The sequence below is a fragment of the Benincasa hispida genome, chromosome 5, assembly GCF_009727055.1.
Source record: "Benincasa hispida cultivar B227 chromosome 5, ASM972705v1, whole genome shotgun sequence".
In the NCBI taxonomy this organism is placed as follows: Eukaryota; Viridiplantae; Streptophyta; class Magnoliopsida; order Cucurbitales; family Cucurbitaceae; genus Benincasa; species Benincasa hispida.
Window position 1 is genome coordinate 7,546,095 of NC_052353.1, and position 10,774 is coordinate 7,556,868.

Sequence of the window (10,774 nt, forward strand, 5' to 3'; positions counted from 1 at the left end):
GTATAAGATCGATCTTAACCTGAGTGAGTTATGAACTCTTGTTTGCGATGTCTCGTCCTTTGATTTGCATGGATGAGAGTGACCTAAGTCGTTAACTCAATATGCTTACCATTTCGGGAACTTGACTAAATGAGAAGCTGGGACTTAAAGGAACAACTTCTCTACTATCTCTAGGGATGAGTAGAAGTGAATTCCATCTTGCACTCTATGTCCCCATCTATCTAGCCGATCTTACCCCTAAAATGGGAGGCTTATTGAACCGGCACTGTTGAGCCAACCCTCACCTATGAAATCTAAGGATAATCCCAAATAAACAGGAGTTTATAGTTAGCTCAGGATTCAGGTCAAGTTACCTTAGATCATCGCTTTGAAATAGTCAGTCTTAAACAGTAAACAACATTATAAAGTAAAAGTGACTTATTTCTTGGTCTCGTCTTATATAAACTCTTTGCACATGACACCCTCATTCATATGTCTCCACATGAATGTTTCAGGATCACATCGTTTGTACTAAATACAAAGTGGGTTGCATTCGATGGTGTCTCCAAGATAAGGTACCCAACCTTATCCATATAGTATAGACCATTTTGGCTATCTACTCAAACTTGATCCACTTTTATGTCGCTACATAAAGTCCAAGTATTCATGTAATAGCCATGGATCTTAGTTTATTGGATTTGGGTTCTTTCTAAAAATGAAATGGGCAATTCATATATTCAATAACAACTTTATTGAATAAACCTCAATAACGTCTTTATTGATAACAGAATAAGTTTATTGTTTACAAACCATGAGTTTTAGGACATAAAACCCAACAATCTCAAGGAAAAAGGCGATGGAGGAAAAAAATGAGGAAGAGGATAGGGCAGGCATTTATATAGATAATGCAGTTTAGGATTTTAAAGCGTTGCACTTGAGTGTAGTTGCTTCAAAACGTCGCATTGAGTGGAGAGAGATGCTTACATCCACCTAGCATTTGAATGTTACACTGCCTATGAGATATTTCTCGAGAATGCAAGGATTCAAAGAAAACACAAGCAATCAGTTCATTCAACAATCAACAAAAAAATCACGAAAGTAAGGATTCATTTAGGTCAAGCAATCACATAAGGATTCATTTAGGTCAAGCAATCACATACTTAGAATCATTCATTTAAGCTAATTATAGTACTCTTAAAGTAGAATTAAAAGAAAGTAGAGTAAAAGAAAGCATCTTTGGATAGATAAGCTTGCTCGCCGTAGGGACCTTTCGATGCACGCTCCTCATAGCTGCTTGCTTAGGTAAATTAAGGCCTTTTCTCTCTCAATAGAACCTCCATAATATGGCTTGACCCATTGGTCGTTCACCTTAAATGCATTGGAACCATCTCTACTCATCAGCTGAACTGTTCCATTCGAGAACGCTTCTTTAATGATAAAACAGCCTGACCATCTAGATTTCAACTTTCTTGGAAACAAATGCATCTGTGAGATAAACAATAAAACCTTTTGCCCAGTAAACAAACTTTTCTTACTAAGGCATGGTCATGCAACACTTGGTCTTCTCTTTGTAGATCTTTGTGTTTTCATAGGCTTGGAGTCAACATTCTTCTAATTTGTTTAGTTGTAGTTTCTTGCCTCTCAAGCCAATTCCAAGTTCAAGTTCAGTTTCTTGATCACCCATTGAGCTTTGTACTTAAGTTCCAATGAAAAATGGCAGGCTTTTTCAAACACCAGTGTATAAGGAGACATCCTAATGGGAGTCTTGTATGTCGTGCAGTAAGCTCAGAGCGCTTCATCTAGCTTTTGCACCCAATCTTTTCGAGATGCGTTGACAACTTTTTCCAAAATCGACTTGATCTCCCTATTAGAAACTTTAGCTTGTCCATTTGTTTGTGAGTGTTAAGCAGTCGCCACCCTATGTTTGACATTAAATTTGATTAGAACCTTAGGCATGATGCGGTTAATAAAATGCAAACCTTCGTCATTGATCAAAGTACGTGGGGGTACCGAAACACAAGAAGGTATTCTTTGTTAAGGACTTTGAGACCGTCGATGCATCATTCTTGGCACAGGAAATGGCCTCTACCAATTTGGAGACGTAACTGACTGCTACCAGGATGTATGCCCGCAAGATGAAGGGAAAGGGCCTATAAAGTCGATCCCCCAAACATCAAAGATCTCAATTTCAAGAATACTGGTGAAGGGTATTTCATTCCTTGTAAATTTGTTTCCAGTGTGTTGACACATATCACATTTGATCACAAATTCTCTGGCATCTTTGAATAAAGAAACTCAAAAGTAACCATTCTGAAGGATTTTTGCAGCAGTCCTTTATCTGCTAAAGTGCCCTCTATAATCGGAGTCATGCCACTACAAGAGGATGTGCTTCATCTCGCCATCTTGTACATACTGACACAAGATGTGGTCAAGTCCAAGCTTGTACAAATGGGCCTCATCCCAATAGTAGAATTTGTAGTCATGGACTAATTTCTTCTTCTGTTACACTGTAAAGTCTTCAGGCCATTCTTTTGCTAATCGTTAGTTTTCATAATATCAGCATAACACAGTTCTTTATCATCTACCCTTAACAATTGTTCATCAGGTAAATGTTTTCCATTTTTTTTCAAGTTTTTTTGGAATTTTGTGTTCTTCAAACGTGATAGGTGATTAGTAACCTAATTTTCAGTTCCTTTTTTATCCTTTATATCTAAGTCAAACTCTTACAGCAATAGGATCCAACGAATTAGCCAAGATTTGGCATCCTTCTTTGCCATCAAATATTTGATGGCAGAGTGATCAGTGTAGACAGTCATTGTCGATCCCACTAAGTATGTGCAAAATTTGTCTACAGCGAAAACCATTACCAACATTTCCTTCTCAATAGTGGTATAGTTTTCTTGGGAATCGTTCAATGTCTGTTTGGCATAGAATATTTGATGCATGATTTTGTCCTTCCTTTGCCAAGCACTGCCCCACCACATAGTCGCTAGCATCACACATCAGTTCAAATGGATGCGTCCAATCAGGGGTGACTAATATTGATGTTGTGGTCAGCGCATGCCTTAGCGTCTCAAACACTTGTTAACAATTTTCATCAAATTCATACAGCTTGTTAGCTTTGAGTAATGCACTGAGAGGTTGGGCAATCTAAGAAAATCCTCTAACAAATCATCTGTAAAAACTAGCGTGTCTGAGGAAGCTTCTAGCCACTTTATCATTAGTAGGGGGTGGCAACTTTACGATGACATCGAGTTTTCACTTGATCTACTTCAAACCAGCCTTAGAAATCTTGTGACGCAACATTATTCCTTCAGTTACCATATAATGACATTTCTCCCAGTTGAGGACTAGGTTGATCTCTTCACATCTTTTTAATATAGCTCTAAGTTAGTCAAACATGTGTTGTAGGAATTATCAAAAACTGAAAAGTCATCCATAAAAGACTTCCCCAATTGCTCTAAAAGTTATGAAAAGATGACCATCATGCACCTCTGGAACGTTCTTGGCACATTGCAAAGTCCAAACGACAAACGCTAAAATGCAAAAGTCCCATAGGGTCAAATGAAAATTGTTTCTCTTGGTCTTCCGGTGCAATCATAATTTAATTGTAGGAAATATATCCATTTAGAAAGAAAAAAAACTCATTCGCTGCCAATTTTTCTAGCATTTGGTCAATGAAAGGTAGAGAAAAATGGCTTTCTTCGTGGCGAGGTTCATCTTTTTATAATTCATACAAATATGCCAACCAGTCACAATCTTGGTTAGAATTAGCTTGTTCTTGTTATTTGCAACTACATTAATTCCTCCCTTCATAGGAACGCAGTGAACATGGCATACCTAGATGCTAACAGAGATCAAGTAAATGATTCCTACGTCGAGGCACTTGATAATTTCTTTCTTTACAACCTCTTTGATAATGTGTTAAGCCTACGTTGGCATTTTTTAGAGCTCTCTTTCGCATCCTCTAGGAAGATCTTATGCATGCAGTATGTGGGGCTAATTCCACATATATCTCCGAGCGTCCATCCAATGGGCTTGATGTATTTCTGTAGCAGCTACAAAAGAAGCTATTTGTCAACATAGATCAACACAAAGGAGATAATAACAGGTAAAGTGTTATTATTTCCCAAGTAGCATATTTCAAATGACCAGGTAGAACTTTATATTCTAAGGAATGGGGCACCTAGGGGAAGGACTGCCTTTTGCAATATCTTTGTCGGTCAAATCTAGTGGTTAAATTTTGCTGTCATCTCATTCACTGCACATACATCTTCAATCACATATAATTCTCTATTCTCCTCGATTTCTAAATTGTCCAGGTCATTTTCATCAAACTCACTATGTAATTCAACTTCTTCAACAAACTGATAAGATTGTAACTCATTTGGATACTTCTATGCATTAACGACATTAAACTTGAATTCCTGGTCAACAATACGAATAGTTAATTTGCCTTCATGCACGTCAATCAACGCTTGTCTAGTGGACAGGAAAAAGTCGTCCCAAAATGATTGGGATTTCACTATCTACTTCATAATCTAGAATATGAAGTCAGTTGGGAATATGAATTTGTCCACTTGGACTAACACATTCTCTATCTTTTATTGGCTTTTTGGCCCTTAATCTCAAATTAATTAATTAATTAATATTTTTATGATAACAAACTTGAATTTATTCAAAAAAAATTTCGTGTTTTAAATAGTCTATTGCTTGGAGTCTAGAACAACGATTCCAACGAAATTTGAATAACTCTAATCGGGGTTCAAACGAAGAAGATATAGTCGAAAAAAGCTTAATAGAAAAATAGTCGAGGTGATGACGTGGCGGTCAAATCATCAAAATAGACCCAATTGAAAGGTACCACTTAGAATAATGAAGGAGTAACACATGGTGGGCTTTTGATTTTTGGATGGGTTTTAAAAAGAAAATGAATTTAATATTATTTTATATTTGTGTCTGACGACTAGTTTTGGACACTTGGTGAACATTTGTATTTTGTTAGGTTTTAAAAGAAATGATTTTAAAAGATATATATTGTTACATTTTTTTTTCTTATGTCTAATGGCTAGTTGAGTTTAAGTCTTCACCATTCAATTTCCTTTTACCAACATCCAATGGCTCAAATTGAAATTGGTTTTTACCAATTTCTCTCTCTTTTTAAACACTTCATCTTCTCCAAATTTTTAACAACAATTTTATATTATTTTCAATCCTTCATAACTCAAAGCCACCATTCTTATTCTCCCTTTAAACTTCAATTTTCTTCTTTTCATCTAATTCTTTAGAGAGATATTTTATGTACCGTGAGGATTAGTTTGTTATGAGCTAAAATTTGTAAATCCATTCTTGTAGAGAGTTTGTCAAGTGTGCTCTTTATTTTTCCAAATTATTGTAAGAGTTGCTCTTGATCCCCAAAAAAGAGTCATTATAACGGTTTGATCCTCAACCGTGGAAAGGATTAGGTTTGTTCTTGCGCTCGAAAAAAAAAACGGTGTAGAGTTTGATTCTAAGCCATTGGAAGACTCAAGTTCGTAGTAATATACCCAAACGAAGCTTGGAAAGTGGATGTAGGCCGGTTATGTCGAACCACTATAAAATCATGATGTCAATTTCTCTATTTTTCTCCTATTTAATTTTGCAATTAATTTATTATTATCTTTTATTTACATGAAATTAATTGCTCATGTTTGGCTATTTTTATTTTTGCATATTTATATTACCAACCTTGTTATGGAAATGAAGTTGGATGCTTGAATTTGTTAATGTCATATTGGTTAGTTAAGTGAATATATATGTATGAAACTATTATTTAAATTACTGGTTTTTTCAAGAAGTATATTGATTTGTTTAACTAGGCCCACTTGGTAGGTTGCCCATACGGATCCTACAATTGGTATCAAATTGCACTCTTGTTTGTGAAAACAATTTTCATAAACCATTTTAGGTTAATATTCATTGTTTGAGTTCTAACTCCTACAATTGCTATCAAAACAAGGAGCTCTTCTACATAAATCATTTTTCGAATATTATTTTGATATATAAAGTATCTTGTTGATATTTATGAAAAATTATTTGAAAAGCTTAATTGCTAGAGCTATGGTAACTTTAAATGGTGATTCTATTCATAGACCCCTCTTCTTCAATGGAAATAAAAATTATGATGTGTAGAAAAATCAAATGAAAACATTTATGCTTGCTATGGATTCAATATTTTATATGTTTGTCAGCATGATTTGGAAAATTTGGAATTGAATAGTGAATTGTTTATGTTTAATGCCAAAACTATGAATATCATATATTGTGTATTGGATAGACAAATATGTGACAAATTTGACAAATCATTTTGTATATGCATATGGTATTTGGAATTTTCTTGATAATATATATAGCTTAGAAAATTCTGCTTGCAGTATTAATGATTTATTTGATGTGGAAGAGAATTATAATTCTCAAAATCCAGAAAAATTCCATAAAGTAGAAAAAGAAAAATGTGATGGATCTTCTTTGTGCTCAATGGCTCATTCGGATGAAGATTTTGGTGATGAAAGTGAGGTAAATAATAAATCTCTTTCCTATGATGAGCTATATGATGTTCGAAGATATGCAACATGATTTAGAAAAAGTTAGCTCTAAATATCTAAAATTATCAAAGAAGTTTAAGGCTTTGTCTATTGAGAATTAATCATTGATAAATTAAAATGTTTGCTTGAAAAATGGAGCTAATAGCATGTTGTTGCAACATAATAATATTGATGTTGGTTGTGTTGAGAAATATGACTTGAATTATAGAATTAAGTTTCTTGAAAATGAGAATGAACTTAAGTCTTATCATGCGAATTGAAAATGGAGTTAATGATTTGAGGAATGAAAATGAGAAACTTAGATCTTATTCTTTGGAATTGAAAAGCGAAATTGCTAGTTTGAAAAGATAAAATGATTGATTTGGAATATAGCAATATAGCACTAGAAAAAGAGAAAGTTGCTTTTGTTGATAAGATTAAATTTCTTGAATGTGATGTTGATGAGAAAAATAATCTTTTGCATATGCTTAAAGAGAAAGAATTGCTTGCTAACAAAGAGCTTGAAATTACATGTAACACCCCGCACATTTTTTTAGTAATAATGTAATTTCAGTAACTTTATTATTTGGAATTTCAGTAATTGTTATTAGTTGGAGGGCATTTTTGGAATTTTGGACTTCAAGTATAAGTGGGGGAATTTAATTGTTGGCATGAAATTATTCAATTTGAAAATTAATGGCAGGAATTAATTTTTTTTCAAACGGAAAAGAATTTAATAGTATAAAATGGAAAAGAATTAAATGTAATTATATTTACTTCCTTTTTTGTTTTTTTTTTTATTATTATTATTGTTTTTTTTAAAAGTCAAACCCCACCCTTTTTTCTTTCTCACGTTCGTGAGCCCGTCCGACGCTGCCCAAAGCTGCCGTGTCAATTTCTTCTTCATGACCTCCGTCCACTACTGCTCAAGCGTCGTTCGCTTTTGCCGTCACTGGATCTATCGATTTGGGTAAGATTTCTTCCATTTGGGTTTGTTTTCGATTGATTCTTGAATACTCATTTACTTTTGGCATCAATTGGTTGATACCCATTGTGTTTCAACTTTGGATTCAAGTTTGTGAGGGTATTGAGGTGTTGTTCAGTGAAGTTGGAGTTTGTTTTAGAGAGTTTTGATAATTTTTATGCTTTGATTACCCTTTTGTGGATTAATTTTGGTTGTTGAGAAATTTTGGTAAAGTCATTCGTAAGTGATTTTTGACGAAGCTACATATGGATAATTTATTTGAGAAATTGGTAGTAAAGTATGTATTTGATTCAAGCTTTAATCATGTAAGCCTAATTTCAAATTATGATTAGGAGGTTGATTCAAGAATTTCATTTAAGATGAAAAGTTTGGTTTGCTAATTATTTGGGCTTAAAATTGGAGGTTTGGAAGGTGAATTCGAATTGAACCACACCTTAGGTAAGGTTATCGGGAAATATTTTGTCATATTTGGGTATTTGGAATTTGGCCTTAACTATTAATTTTAAAGCTTGGTTTATGTTTAGGCTTGATTAAGGATTCAAAAATTTCACAAAGATTCAATTGCTTTTGGTTCGACCTAATATCAAGGTAAGTAATCTTACTACTGGAACTGTCCACGGGCCAGACATTCGATGTATGCTAGCATGTTAAATGAAGGTTATGGCAGAATGACAGCATGAAAGATTGATAGTATAACATGATTAAAGTATGTTTTGTTACGAGATCCGACTTATTTATTTATGCACATAGACACTTGAATGCTAGTATGAGATGGTATGTTCTTCCATGGTTGTATTTGATCTGATGATGTTCAGGTATACATATATGTTGTAGAGCCATGATGTTGAGGTATATGTGTATGTTGTAGAGCCATGATGTTGAGGTTTATATGTATGTCATAAATTCGTAGAGTGATGATTATGATGTTGAGACTGTGCAAATGTCCTTAATGATTAGTTAGATGTCCATTAGATTTTGTGTTTCCTTCGGGACTTATCAGTTTGTGTTTCCTTCAGGATTCACCAGTTTGTGTCTCCTTCGGGATTCATCAGTTTGTGTCTCCTTCAGGATTCATCAGAGGTAGTGGGCATACTTAACTACGGTAGGATAGAACTCAGTCTCCTTCTTGTTTCATGTGCATATATGCCCAGCCTGACCCCAGTAGTGGGGTTACTTACTGAGTATTTTATACTCATTATTTCTCATATTGTTGTTTCAGATAAGGGTAGAGATGCACCAACGATGGTCAAGCGGAATTCGTGATCGAGCCATTGGGACTAGTTTTTACACTTCTGCCCATGAGATTTAAAGTTCTTTTCATGTTTCTCTTAATTTTTAATTTTGATGTTTAAAACTTACTTTTAAGAATCGTTTTTTAGATTTATTTATTATCCTTTATGATTTATGAGTACCCTACAATTGATTTAGTATTTGAATTTAATGAAAGTCTTTTGAACTTACCTTATTTGATTAGCATTTATTTCACCATAACCGAGTGCCGTTTTGAGTTCCATGCATGCATGTATTTAGTAACGGCCTAACTTAAATCCTAGGGAGTCGGGTCATTACAGTTGGTATCAGAGCCAATGTTTTGGGTTCTGTAGACTGACTTACTATGTAAGTCTAGATTGTCCTTATGGCCCATGAACGGATTCCTCGTCATTGCTAGGTATGTCATATCAATTACAAGTTTTATGATAGTTGTGCATTAAAATATTTGTTTAGCTTAAATGCACCAATTATGTTCTAATGCTAGGTCAGTGACTCATTAGAAGTTATTATAAGAGGATTATCAGGTACGACATTACAAAAGGAGAAAAATAAAATAGAGTAAATTATGGGGTCAATTGGCGCTAGTTAATCTCATGAAAATTATGTTAGAAACAAACAAATATATACCTCAGTTCAGCAATGCTAAAGATTGATGAAACTATGTAGAGTTATGACAATTTAGGAATGAAGGTATTTAAATGTTTAAGCCAAAGAATAAAATTGTCAAGACAAGAATTGATCAAGAACTAGTGTTATGTTTTGTGTTGGATATTGCAATCGTATAAATTTCTTCACAGACCACATACTCAAGTAAAAGGTTAAAAGTTGTTTTATGGTTAAGAAGGAGAAAAAGAAGAGACTATGGATTTATTAAAGGTTTTGAGATATTAAAACCAAACATTTTGAGAGAAATTTTGGAAAGGATTAATAAGATAATCACTTTGGTAATACTACAACTTGATGGATTAGGTAAAGTATGTGCAGTGATATGAAGGATTCTTTTGGAATATCTAGCTAAGTTGATGTCATTAAAGGAAGCTAAAATAGTTGGACATGACCTTAGACTTAAAGGGGTTAAAGTAAGGTATTATTTGTTTAGGTTGAAGGATTATTTTAGTATACCTAGACTAAACCCAAAGTCTTATTATGTTAAGGAGATCTAAGTTAGACAGATTTGAAGAAACAAAAGTATTTTGGAGTTTAAACATATGCAAATTGGCAAAGAGGAATTCTACAAGATGAAAATTCTTAGTGAGAGAGATAATATTTATGGAGGAGTTAAGTAAAATATAATTTAATAAAGAGATTATGTTCCATGTGTCTTGAATTTAATGGTTTTATCATAGATAAGTGTGAATGAGAGAAAAGTATCCAAGAAAGTTTACTCTTTTGGAAAGGGAAAGAAATTTAATGTGTTCGAAACTCCTAGTTAAGTATGGTTTGAAGGCTTGATAAGAGGGGTTACAAAGTATTTGTTTTAGTGTAAAAGAAGAATACCTCATTATCATGTGGAACTTTAGGACAATATGTGTTAGATAGAGAGATAGCTTATGTAGGTGATTGGTATGAAACTTTGTTTTAACACAAGAATCTATTACCGAAATAGAAGGTTGAGAAGGGATAAATTAAAATGGAGTTACTAGTAACAGTAGATGTTTGAGTTGATATGGTATGTTGAGACTTCATTAGTTAAGACTTAAAACATTGAGGGCATTAGTAAGATTTAAGGGATTTTGACTTTGTGTGCAAATGTTAGAAATATGAACTAGCAAGACCATCAATTTGATTGAGAAAAGAAAATAATCCAACTCGAGGTAGACAATAATGGTATATGCACAAAAGTAAGTAAGTTGGATCTTCCAATATAACCATTGGTATAAGGGATAGACTTGGCAATAAAGTTGAGTTGATAGTAAGAAGTTATTAAAAGTGGGTTTGGAGCATTACAAGATAGTATATATTCTCTTGCATGGGC